The sequence below is a fragment of the Pempheris klunzingeri genome, chromosome 2 (genome assembly GCF_042242105.1).
Source record: "Pempheris klunzingeri isolate RE-2024b chromosome 2, fPemKlu1.hap1, whole genome shotgun sequence".
Taxonomy (NCBI): Eukaryota; Metazoa; Chordata; class Actinopteri; order Acropomatiformes; family Pempheridae; genus Pempheris; species Pempheris klunzingeri.
In genome coordinates this window covers 14,408,877-14,420,732 of record NC_092013.1, presented here as the reverse complement: position 1 = coordinate 14,420,732, position 11,856 = coordinate 14,408,877, and positions in this window count along the sequence as shown.

The following is an 11,856-nucleotide window of genomic DNA, read 5'->3' as shown; positions in this document are numbered from 1 at the left end:
TGCAGACCATTTTATTCACAGAGAGCTTTTTTTAATTTTAAATATAATGGATGTCCCTGCCGTTGCTGCTGTAATAAAGTTTTCCAAATTACATTTGCTGATTGCCTTCTCCACTTACGACCTGTCAGGGACCTGCCAGATTATGAAAAAGGAATTTTAGTTTCAAATTTATTTAAATTTAATAGAAGGTAGTACTTGCCATAAATCAGATTTTAAGTTGCTGCTTTTACTCTGCAGGTCAGAGAGCTGCTACCGGAGGGCCACTGGCCATCGTCAGCTGTGAGATCTGTATCTATTTTTGGAGCAGTGCACTTGTCAGGGACGTTGATATGTGAGTCATACAGTACCTTTAAATTCTTACCTCTGCTGGGTCTTTTTGTGGCTCAACATGGAAAAGGGAGCAAATTATGCAAGATTAGTTTGCAACTCACAGATTTGTTTTCAGAGCTCTACAAGGATATTGCATTCAAAGAAACGGCTTAATCATGTAAAATGTAATATCTGTAAATGAGGTCGTATTAGCCGGGCAATCTCCCATCTCTGTATTTATTAGGCAAGCTCCATATTGAAGCTAACGTGTATGCCATAACTTTAGTTTATTATTGGCCTCTACTGTGCTTGAGGCTAATCATATACAGTAGGCCAATGTCACAAAGTCAATGAAAAACTTAACTTGCTCTGTATTGTATACACATTCATTAATTATTCCTAATAATTCAGTGTGCTACATTTTTGTGATAGCCTGCTATGAGATGTGGTACACTCTAGCACATTTAATGTGTTTTCAGTATGAGAATGAAAACGGTAACAACCACATCAAAATTCCCCCCTAAAACAGATAAAAACATAAAATCACACCTATAAAGCCACATATTAAAAAGGAAATCTCATTTATCACCCAACCCAGTAAAATATGTATACATTTAGATATGAACAGTACATAAAAGAATATTAAAGTCCTAATTCTCATATATATACAATTATGACATTATTATATGGAGAACTGGAAAACTAATATCTCAGGATAAGTATATGAAGCAAATGTATTAATAATTGAGTGCAGACTTCTAAGCAACTCTCGCTTACAATAATTTGTATTCCAACTTTCAAGATGTTTTTTTAGTATAATTTGTTTGAAATAAATCCTGTCAAAGTAGTGTTTCAGAAACCCCTCTAAATGCATTAATATTCATGGAATCCACAGTAGCACCTTTCAAAATAAACCTTCTCCCTTCAAAATAATAAGATTAATAGTATAACTGTTTGCTGTGGAACGTCACCTAGAATAAAAGAAGAGAAAGAGAAAAATGGTTTATTAACCTGAAAAAAAGAAGACCAAAGCATCTCAGGATGTCTGATGGTGCATTTGTTGCCATGAATGCCTTTCAAGGTCTCATCTGGCCTCTATGCATCTGCTGAGAGTATTTTTGTCCAGACCCCATCCATCAAACTCCTGTACATTAATGAGCTCTCAAGCCCACTGGACAGACGGTGTGTAGCAGAAACGTGCTTCAAGTCCTGGAAACAAACTCAGAAGAAGTAGAGTAACTTGAGGACTGGATCTTCACATAATACACGAGGGTATCATGTTGATGGATGGGGTTACGAATTAAATGCAGTCTGTATGTTGGATTTGATCCACTGGCCGGGTTTTTCTTTATTCAGTGGGATGGGGTGATGTGTTTATTTGCCCCAGTGCCATGACGGTGTAGTTTATGGTTGGATGTAGTTTATGGGTGTTCAGCTGTCTGTGTGTGTGTGTGTGTGTGTGTGTGGTGGTGGGCACTTGGAAGAGTGCTGCACCATACTCATGCTGTCAGGGTGAAATATCACTGCACTCTCTCTTGATTGCTGTGTATGGTGCTCCAGCCCTATTCATAAAAATGCAATCCCATGCAGCTCTGTGCCTGGCTTGACGAAATAAACTACGATACACCAGAGAGGCAGATTTAAGAGCACCGAGGCTGCTTTGGGGGATTGGCACTCAATTACCCCATGCAGAAGGTTGAGGACAAGCATCTACTCGTGAAAAACGACTTGACCCGGGGCTGGTATGTGCTAACAAAATCTAATTTCACAAAATAGTTTATTACATAACTTAATTTTGGAACATAACTGTGCTTTAGGAGTGACTGTTAATTCAATGAGACATTGTTCAGTGAAGCCATGCATGTCTACATTTGTCGATAAACTGTATTATCCAGCTGGAAACTATGAGTTAATGAAAGTTCCTCTACTTCTAAATAGTTAGTCAACACCATGTTGAAAATCGATGTTTCTTTTCTGCGGTGATAGGTGTGGTTGAGTGTTGGGCTGTAGCCACGCCCCATAGTGATGTCACCGGGTCTTGAAGCACACCTTCACATCACTGCAGGAAGGTGAAAAGGTGGAACTACTGGAGGTCAGTAAAGACAGTATTTTCAGGGGATGTCACGTGACCCTATAAGCTTTTAAGGACCCGTTTGATTATCTAAACAAGACAGTCCACTGTCAGGCCAGCAGCTCTGTGAGGCTATACTGACACACAGTGGTGTTTTGAGCTGAATGCTAACATCAGTATGCTAACATGCTCACAACAACAACACTAACATGCTGATGCTATGCACATATGATGTTTACTATGTTCACCATTTAAATTTTTAGTAATTTACTTTTACTTTACTTGAGGCTATTAGGCCTTGGGTCAGTATTGATATTGTACTGATGTGTACAATTACCATTATTTCCCTTATCAATAAAGTGCCCTTAATTTATTAAGCATTACATTGATAAAATGTTAGAAAATCACAGTTTTCTGGTGTCTTTTTTTTGCTTGTTGTGTTTGAAAGATTTAAAATTCAAAGATACAATAATGTAATAGAGGAAGTCCTTATGTTAGAGAAGTTGTATCCAGCATTTTATTTTTCATTTTGCCTGAAAAATTATTTAAGTTAAGAACCGACTTATCAGAGTTGTTGCCAATTCATTTTCTGTCTCTCAACTAATCTATTTATCGGCCAATCATTAAACGGTGTTGTTCCAGCTTCAAAGTGTGAGCTGGCGCTTCCCCTTGCTTACAAGCAAATGAGCTGGTTGAATATAAGGAATCTGGATCAGACTAGGTTGTTGGTTTTAAACTATACAGTTATTTGTCTTCTAGAGAAAGATAGTGGCAGTGACTGGAGACACAGTGGGAAGGAATGACAGCTGCTCATACATGACAATGTACAGCCTCTTCTCTGCCCCTACTTCCTGTTCAAAGAGAATAACATTAAAGCTGATGAAGATGGAGCAGAGATTTATTCTGCTGGGCATTAGTCTGTCAGACTTGAAAGTGAAGCCGCGTCTTGCGTCTTCTCATTGTTTGTGAAGTACCAGTGTTTAGTTTGACCTTAGCGTTCTGCAGATTTTAGTCGTGTTTGTATGCAACCACATTGTTAGTGTGTCTGACTTTCGATTGAGCAGCTGCTTAACCTGCTCTTAAGCAAATGTACTTCATGTCATTTGTTTCTATGCTTTAAGCATGGTGTGTCTTGTCCTGCCTGTATTATTTTACCTGCAGAACCACCTGATTAAGTCAGCCTGCTAACAGAGCACTCCTCCCACCTCCCACTGTGGCCCATCGAATGTCCTTCCATTTCCTTTCAAAACAGGAGGATGTGATGCGAGGATGTGAGTGCTGCGGTTGGGTCCCCGGTGTGCTCGCCTTGCAGAGCAGTGGTGTGAGAGATGGTTCCATGACAATGGGCTTCCTGGAGAAGTTTTTTTTTGTTGCTCGGGAGGAAATTGTCTGTTTAGCTCAGGTTTACTTGCTGCAGAGAGGTTAGACAGTTCAGAGATGACTTGAGTGTGTTAATATGCTGGAATGACTGACTGTCAGGTCTAACACAATGGGTACAACATGGCTTACTGTGCCGCCAAGACCTGAGAGGATCATTTAAGATCTCCTAACATGGGTTCATTTGATCTCATGGAACTGTGGGACTAATTTTTTTTTACTGCAACACCTTTATGTACCTCTTTGCTGCAGTGTGTGGCGGATGTTTTCACACATGCCAGTAAATCTCATTTTTCACTGTGCACTGCTTCACCGGAGCTGTTGCACTACATAGCGAGGCAAGTAGTTTATAAGAGTTATTTTTCAGTTGAGTATGAGCTAATTTTTATTTTATACTCAGCAGTTTTTCTACAATTCCTTTTCAAGATGAAGCCTCTGGAAACCACAAGCGGTACCAGCCCTACTTTTCACTTTTTATACAACCCTTCCACTTTCTCATCCTCCTTTTTCTCCCTCAGCACGGGAGGAAGATGAAGCACTCGAGTTTGCTAGACTCTGTTTCCAAGCAGCGGCCCGAGCTTTAAGATGGATCGAGGGGATTTGCATTGGGTGGGGTGGAGAGAGTAAGAGATGTGAAGGAGAACAGGAGAGCAGGCGAGAGGGGGGTGGGGGGTGGATGTTACTGCTGAGGCGCAGCAAATGAGGGCTGTAGAGAGGGGAGGAGGGAGAGGGAGGAGAGAAAAGGGGGCATAGTCACACAGATCAAAAAACAATAGTCCCGTCCTGTGCCCAGAGGACAGACGCTACTGTCTACTTATACTGAGAGTGAGGGTGGCGGAAGGAGGATTCACTTTTACCTGTCGAAAAAGCTGCACTCACCCCTCGCCTCCCCTCTTTTTTACTCTTCCCTTCAACCCAGCCTGTCTGGAGCCGCAGAGCACTGTCAGCCTGTACAGACGAAGCACAAGATCAGAGTCCTGGCAGAGCAACTGTGCCTACAGCTCTGCTACCTGCTCTACCACCCTGTGTTAGTCTCCCTCACACATGTACACAAATATGCTCTCACAGGCACACATTCAGAGAACTTTCACCCGCGCGCACACACTTACATGCTGACAAGCAGGCAGGCAGGCACGCCCCCTCCCATTATCTGTGGGGGAGCAGTTCTGCTCATATTGGTGTAAGCAGTGAGGGGCTGTATTTCACTCCTCAGCAGCAGAAGCAGCAGCAGCAGCAGCAGCAGCAGCAGCAGCAGGAGGAGGACGGGTCCAGAGGAGAGCAGTCATCACCAGAGATCACACACCAGCTTCTACAACTGAAGGCAAGACCTCCTCTTCTCTTTTCTCTCTTCTGCTCTCTTCTCTTTTTCCGTCTTGATGCGACGCAGCGTGGCTGACCTTCCTTCATTCCCCTCCTCTCTGTTTCTCCTCAGCGTGTGCCAGTGGGACAGCCATGGAGGACACCCTCACCTGCAGCCATGCCACCTTTTCCCAGGTGTTTGGACGCCAGGGACAGCTCATGCATGCCAGTGAGTCGCCACAATTACACCACCTGCCTCCTGTCAAATCATTAGCCTGCTGCATATCCCGCATGTCAGCGTTACTGATCTCCACCCTCAGCATTTCTTCCCGATCCCATCCTCAATCTTTTTGCCATTTCAATTTAGCTGATCCTGAGGGGCACTACAACCTCTGATTAACGTACAAAATGTGTAGCAGGATCATTGCTAAAATCTTCCAGGGCTGCTGCTGTCACAAAGCATGGAGTTTTTTTGGGGGGAAAAAAAAGAAAAACTGGGTTATTTTTGGGAAAGATGTCAGATATGCGTGCTTATGTAAAGGGAGAGAAAAAACAATCATGGCATGGCTTTGTTTCATATCGTAAATAAGTAGGTATGATTGTGATTGTAGCTGATGTTTCTGTTAGTGTGGCAAGTTTCTGAGGAGCAGGTTAAACGCATTAACTCGAGTAGTTTTGTGTTTTAAGGAGGAAGCTACAAAAGCACATCTCTCTCAGATAGTATTCAGGGGCTGTGGCTCAGCTGTGTTGGGGGTTACAATGACAGGATTTTTATGGTGACCAGAATACAGAAAGATAAATGAGAAATAGGCTCTTTTGTGGATTAGTTGTTGTTTTGTTAAGAGAACAGTTTGAAAGGTCTGTTGGCATAGAACACTTAATGTTTTTTCAGTAATTTGATTGAATGCTAAAGTAGCTCACCTTTTTTTGCTGTCAGGTGAAGATCCAATAACACTAATTCAAACTGAAATATATTCATAATGCAGGTGCACAGTATTAGTGAGGTTGAGTCTGACAGGCTGAAACACTATCAGAGATGCTCTCAGAGCTCAGACTGATAGCTAAATTATTGAAAACTGAATCTATCAAGATTTACAGCGGCCCAGAAACATTCAAGACAACCTTGGAGCACTGCAAATGAAGCATACTTCAGTGATATCTTATTATGTAATGTGCATGGTCAGAATACATATTTCCCCCAGGAAGAAAAAAAGGGGAGATTGACTTGCCTCAAGAATGAAAGTGTCCGCTGCATCCTCCCTCATCTGGCCTGTTAGTCAGTGCCTTTGATGCCTCCACTCGGCCATAAATGCAAAGTGATTCTTTGCACAGTGTTATGATGGATAATGAGGAGAGCCCAAGGCAGATACCAAAATAAAACTGCCGTTAGAGTTGCATCCCATACATTGACTCTACCACATCAGTTTTAAATTCCTGTGTTTCCCTTCATTATCACCTGCAGTGTCTGAGTGGGGTTTCGAAGCAAGTGTCGTCAACAACAACCCTGCTAAGACGGCACTTTGTGTAGCTAATAACAGAAACACGTCAGTCATTTTCCTGCACTGGAAATGCATTTTAATGTGGTTGGGATTTATTTATGTAGGGTTGTTTGAGAGGATAAACATGAAAGTCCGGTGCAGTGGATTGTTGTTGTCTTTGCTGATATTCTTCACCCCGCCTTAAAAGAGCACCCTTTCATAAATAATGCGCTTTGTTCGAATGTATCTGCGGACTTAATACAGTGTTGATAAGAGCATCTTACTTTTAAAGGGTTGCAGGAGCCTGATGGACATTGTGCTTCAGATAGGCAGCATGCTGGAAACATCATTACTAAATGAGTGGATTTGGAGTGCTGCTGATCTGAGTGCTGCTGTGTCTCTGGTTTCATGTTTTGGTGGAAAGCAGAAAGGCCAACCCTCTCAGGATTTATGTGCAAATGATATGTACACAAAACACTGGAAAGTCAAACATACCCAAACGCAAGCTGTAGATGTCAAATATATACAGAATGCTTCACATGCAGTGCCTTTGCGTTAATCTGTGTGCAGACATTTTTCACAGTACTGCGCTGTATGTGTGGCTGGGTCAGTTTGTCTGGAGGGCATCGCTGTATAAAAAGGAGGTAAAACAAGAAGAGGGTGTGGCAGTGCTGAAGAGTCATATCACATCATGGCTGACAGCTGAGTCAGTCAGCTTTCAAAATAAAAGTGAGAGAAGTTTTAGAAATCTGAAAATGTATCAAAATAGCAGGGGGATAATCAAATTATTAACCGTGTAAAGAAAGACTGCAACTGTATAATACAGTTTGTACTCAGTTACCGGTTTATTAGGTACTTCTATCTAAAATGAATGCAGTCTAATAGAACAGTCCTGCAATTAATTCTACCTTCATGTAGGTTCAGTTTTTGTATGTTTTGGAGAGATGTATGTATGTATGATCATTTTGGTGGCTGCGGTTTGTGGTAGTGTTGAACTTTACTGCATTATACAGACAAGTGAGACACCCTACAAAATACTTAATAATTCAGTATTTCACAATAAGACTTTAAAAAATCATGATAATTAAACATAACCTGTATCTCAGAGATGTTTTTCTTCTTATTTCTTTGTTTATAGATCCTCTTATGACCCCCTCAGATTTATCTTGTGACCCCCAGGGTGGCTACCACTGGTGTATGGCATTGTGTGGTATTCACTGGTGAAGTAAAACTTAAAAAGCAATTGTCAAGGTTCAAAGAAGTCCTGTACAGCCTCACAGATTATGACTAACTAATTTCTAAAAATGCTGTGTCTGTTTTCACTCAGCCCACTGTGTCTGTTTGTTTGTTTTATCATGAAAGGCCTCATGAAAGTGTGATGCGATGTGTATACACTATCTGCCTCATGCAAATTCTGTTTGATTGTTCCACCATGAACGGGTTAGTTGTCAAGATGGATGTACAAGCAAGAGGGGCGAATCTAGCAGATATGCAAATCACAGTTCCAGTTAGCTAATGTTGTGTTTTGATGTATTTGGCTGAAATTGAGTTTTATGCTACATGACTGACAGCTTTTTTTTTTTTTAAAGGAAAAAATTTTTTGTGAGAAAATGAAGTTATGATGAACAGAACAAGAAGAGCTGTTAGTACATAAGTGTTGCAGCATCTTAAAATTACAGATGTACTCCATAATTTGTAGCCTTTCAGAGATAAAACGTAATCCTTCCTCAGTGCAGAGCAATAGATGAGTGAAGTGCGTAGTCTAATACATACATGGACAACATATATTAAGCAAAACAATGGCAAGAGCGTCCTCTTGTCCTAACAGCATTTTTTCACGACTATAATTTCGCCCCGAGCAAATGGCAAATGAAACCGCTGTTTCTGAGAACTACATGCATTATTCACCACATCTTGGCTTTCTTTGTGCTGCCTCCTCATTGCAGCTTGAATTCCCTCCTCTTTATCTTTGCTTTTAATTTTACCAACATTTTGTCCTACTTCTTGCCCTTAAACTGCTTGCGGCAACAAAAAGTTCAGAAGGGTTCACAGCTACATGAAAAAGGCCTCATGTGCACAAATCCCTGCAAGCTCAGGTTCTTCTTCCTCCTGACTAAATGGTCGCACCCTGATGGTGTAGCGGTTTCAGTCACCTTTCTGCTCCACTGGACCAAAGTGATGTGAGGATAGACATAGTGTAAGGTTGTCCACAGTGATGTCCAGGACGTCCACAGAGGCCTGTATCTCTGAATATCTTCATGCTCTCTCACGTGTAGAGTCATCCTCGTGTCTCCGATCAGGGAGGTCAAGGTGCTGGCTTATAGCCAATGTTCTCGTTCCCTATTAGACTCCTGGGCTGCTGGCCATCAAACCTAATAGTAATATAATTCAGAGAGAAAAAGGCTATTTAAAGTGCTTCTTTAATTGAGTCATTTTCAGTGCAGGTGTGTACTGAAACTAATCCCATAAGAGCTTTTTTTTGCCAGATATGACAAACTACTTCTCTCAGTGAAAGCCCAATCAGATATATTAAATATATGCAAAACATATTCGTGGCCTCTGCTGAATTGGCCTAAAACGTCCTTCACACTGGTTTATATATTCTCACTGACTTTATCGATCCTAGTCCCTGGGTATCCCTAGCAGCACTGAAAATCACTCCATCAGAGTAAACACAGACCTAATTTAGATCTCCCTCTCTCTTCTAATCCCCATATTGGATTTAAAAAGCCCAGACGAGCTCAGAGTGGCGGACCTTCTGTGTCTGTCAGTCTATCGGTGTCGCAGCGACAGCCTCAGGCCAGTCAGAAGCAATTACGCGATGCTACGTAAGCTGCTGTAAATATCTGATTTCACTTAAAGGTACTTGTTGGTGAAATAAATGTACGCGCTGTGCTGAATGTATAGCAGTGTGCTAAATTTTATTGAGTTGTTGCGTAGAATTACATGCATTTAGCTGCATATACTCCTCTAGTTTCTTCACTGCAGGGGATGACATGTATCTTCATTAGCACACTTTCTCCCAGGATGATCAATAAGCCGATGGGAGTTCACTGACTGCATTACTTGGGTGTTTTCTCGCAGAATCAAAGTGCCTCCTCTTTGACAGGAGATCAAGATGTTCTCCCTGACTGACAGGAACGTCTTCACTGACCGGAGATACTGTGTTTATGAGATGCTGTGCTTCATGAACTCCTGAGCAGTTACTCACAGCACAAAGCAGATACTTGACTAGAGTAGTATGGTACAATATGTTCTGCATGATGGAGCTCCTACAGTCTCTGACTGTGGGTCTGATTTTTTTACAAATCCCACACAATGAGGGAGGCAGGAGCTCCCAAGAATGGACTGCTACCACATCCTTATCACATCATTATTAAAGTCATTCTGATTCTGATTCTGATCCCTGCTTTCTGATCAATGTTTTTTATTCAATTGCTAATCATCTTTTTGTCATTTAATTAGTGACTAAAGATGTACAGGACACATGGGGAGGGAGTGAGGGTGTGGCGTGCCACACAAGTCCCGAGCTGGAATCAAACGTGGGAGCATTGTGATTTCATGGTACATGCTTTGGACCACTAGTTCATGCAGATGCCCCTTTTCATTATTCTGAGCTTGTACACAAATCAGATAATAAATAGCCAAAGAAGTGAAACGTGTGACAGGAGAAGTCAAGTCTTAGGTCTACAGTCATGCCAGCAGTTCGGAGAGGTTGGACGCAGTGGTGTGTTGAGATAAATCCTGGCAATCCATCCAACAGCTGTTGAGACTCTTCAGTCTGACAAAGATCCACTAGACATCAGGAAGTAAATGCAATGATCATGAAGTTATAGTGAGCTCTTAATGATACATAGGATATTATTCAGTATCTATGTACCATGGTGGGAAATACTGTCAGTTTCTGGTTTGACAAATAGGAAATACAGATGATCAACCATCCCTCTCCTACTCACAGTGTTAGTGTTAGAGAATGAAGTTACAAAAAAATTATGAGAGTTAAAAGTTTTTTATTTATATAGTTTTTCGACCAAACCATCTCAACACGAGGTCTATTTAGTGGCTGGGCTGGAGATTTATTGCATGTTGTTCCTCAGCAGATGGAGTTTGACAACTTTATAGGGATTTTTTGTTGACTATTGCTTCCAAAGTTAAGAAAGAACTTTCATTGTCACCATATTGTGTTTGTTTGTGTTATATATTTTTGAAGAGGAGCCACAATATAATGCTTCACTTTGTTTTGCAAAACTAATTTCGACCTGACGGTTGCTGCATCCCTCCCTGTCCTACTGAAGGCAATTTGTAGCACACGCCACCAAACTCAATGTGCTTTTATTGTATCTACTGGATTTATTTTAGACGAAGTGCTTTGCTGTGTCTAAGGCATTTCATACTTTGTGGCATTGTTTCAAAGGATTGTAGTAATTTCTCGCACTCTGAACTGCTGCGTGTGTTCTCTCTCTTAATCTCCCTCTCTTTCTTTTTCTATCTCTCTCTGACACACACACACTCGTAGAAAAGTGAGGTTATTGCAAAATTTTAAGTGGATGCACATAAGCTGAATACTGTGCGCTCAGCGAACACATCTCCGGGATTTAATAGTCACTCATCTCCACCACTTTCAAGCAGCTAAATTTGTCAATGCTCGATCTGCTGCGTACACACTGAGCTGCCAGGAGAGAGTTAAAGGTATGAACAACAGCAGCTTCCAAAGGACGGGCTAATCCTACTCTTCTTGGCGTCTGTATGGTCGCGTGTGTGTATCTGTGGGTTTTGTGTAATTGTGTGAATGTGTGGTGTAAATGAAGTAAGTCTGGTGTAAGTTTAAGTGAATATTCAACTTACTCCCACAGTAAAAATTCACAGTCTCATCAGCACAGGACAGAAAAACAAGATGCTGCTCAGATGAAAAATGAATTCGTACACCTCGAGATGAGCTTCCGTTCATGTCCCCACCGGGTTTTCTGCGTCATTGAACCCTCTGCCTGAGTGTCTGCTGACTCCGCATATCTGCCTCACCGTGCCCAACACTGCTGGCCTCTTTTTTTTCCCTCTCTGCCCAACATAAACCCCTTAGTTACACTGTTCAGCCTCCTGCAGACACATGCTGAGCTGCTTTGCAAAAAAAACAGTGTTCATCTTACAAAACACCGCAGAGCAGACGGTGGCAGAGAGAGGCTAGGACAAAATAACAGCCAACACACAACTTAAAAAACTTATAGAGGACTTAAATTTATAGGAAATACATTTCAAAGTCTGATGTGCAAAACTGTCACCTTACTACAGCTGACATAAAGTACCTGAGCTGAAAAATGTTTAAGC